Here is a 1,679-nt window from a genome sequence, read left to right on the forward strand (position 1 = left end):
CGCATCAATTAAAGAAAAAGAAAAAAAATGACCAGTGTTCCAGTCACTGTGTCAATCCATCTCATTGCAGAGTTTTCTATCTCTACTGGAAAAAGACATTATGCTGGGAATAATAGGAGGATCAGCAAATGCTGGATTTAGGGAGCAGCAATCAATGCACAATGTTATGTCACCCGACCTCACCCCATTTTCACTGTCTACTTTGGACAGCACCCTAAATACACCCAGTGGGAAGAGCTGAACAAAGGGGCCCAAGGGACCGAGACTCTTTCCTACCTCACAAAATGACAGAAGCAGCAGAGACCATTTCTGGAGGTATTTCAAGCCCAGGATCGTTAGCTGATGCCTAGTCAAGTCCCCGTGTGAGGCTGATCCCATGCATGCAGAGCAGAGCTGCTCCATAGTGTTTTCAAAGCTGTGACCCTTCTTCTGAAGCACCTCTGTGTGGATTCAGACCACCAACTTTCAACTAGTTAAGTGGGTACCTATTTGAGACAAGGACTCAATTTCTAGGTTTAAGGCTAAGAAAAACATGCAGTCAGTTGCATGGTCGCCTGAGAGATAGAAGAACTAGAGAAAACCTTGCCTCCTCTCTCTGGGTTCTAAGCCAATCTGTCTGTAGCCATGAGCTGGACAGTGTCTCTAGGAAGCGGAAGCCTTTCCAGTTGAAAATGACTGCTTCCTTTGGCTCTTTATGCTTTCCTATCAGAAGACAGCCCTTGAGGAATAGATGCCAATATCTTCCTGCAGTGTGTCAATTCCGTCTCTCTCCTCATTCCCTTCCTCGATGGCCAAGCCAACTTCCTCTGCTCTTTTTCCCCAGCCTCTTGTATTTTACCTGTGCTCCTAGTCCCATCCCAGCCCCATCATTTCTTCCTTCTATTGCCTGACTTCTCCTTGTTACTCCTCTGTCTTCCTTGCTGCTTCTCTTACCCATCCTTCTTCACTCCCTCTCAACACTTCTGTCCCTCAATGTGACTTCATGATATCAGAAAATAAAAGGCCACATTTTATGCTTTATTTCTGAAAAAATAGAATATGTTATGAAAGTCTTCCAAGATCTGTGTTTTTCCATTCCCCTAACATCTTGCGTACTGATTGAAAATACTGTTCCACTTTCTCTTCCTCATGTCTCCTCCTCTCTATCTGTAGTCTTTTGTCATTTCCTTCTTTCTTTTGTAAAATATTTCTTGAAGACCAGATATTGGGATAGACAGTGAAGGAACAGATAATTATAGCCTTTCTGGGTGGGAAATCACCTCCCGTGTGATTAACTGCCTCTGAAAACCCTTCTGAGGGTCAGGTCAGGTATAAGTTGGTTCAGACTCAACAATACATAAAAATTATAATGAACATCTGGAGCTCTGTTGCCTATTGGTAAGAAGCTGCACTGCAATCTCAAAGGTATGTGGCTCGAATCCACCAGTTACTCCATGGGAGAAGGATGGCCAATTTCCTCTTCTATAATTAACTGCCTCTGAAAACCCACTGGAGGGTCAGCTATGGATTGGTTCTAATCGGACAGATCCAAACCAAAGAACAACATTGGTAAACAAAGGCAAGTGAGCACACAAAATTACATCAGAGTCATACCACTGGAAAACCATCTGTAATGAAAAGTCAAGGAACATTTCCTGGTGGCCTAAGTGGTGAGAAACTGCACTGCAGTCCTGAAGGCA

This window comes from Elephantulus edwardii, unplaced genomic scaffold (genome assembly GCF_000299155.1).
Source record: "Elephantulus edwardii isolate Elephantulus edwardi_28Jun2011 unplaced genomic scaffold, EleEdw1.0 scaffold00035, whole genome shotgun sequence".
In the NCBI taxonomy this organism is placed as follows: domain Eukaryota; kingdom Metazoa; phylum Chordata; class Mammalia; order Macroscelidea; family Macroscelididae; genus Elephantulus; species Elephantulus edwardii.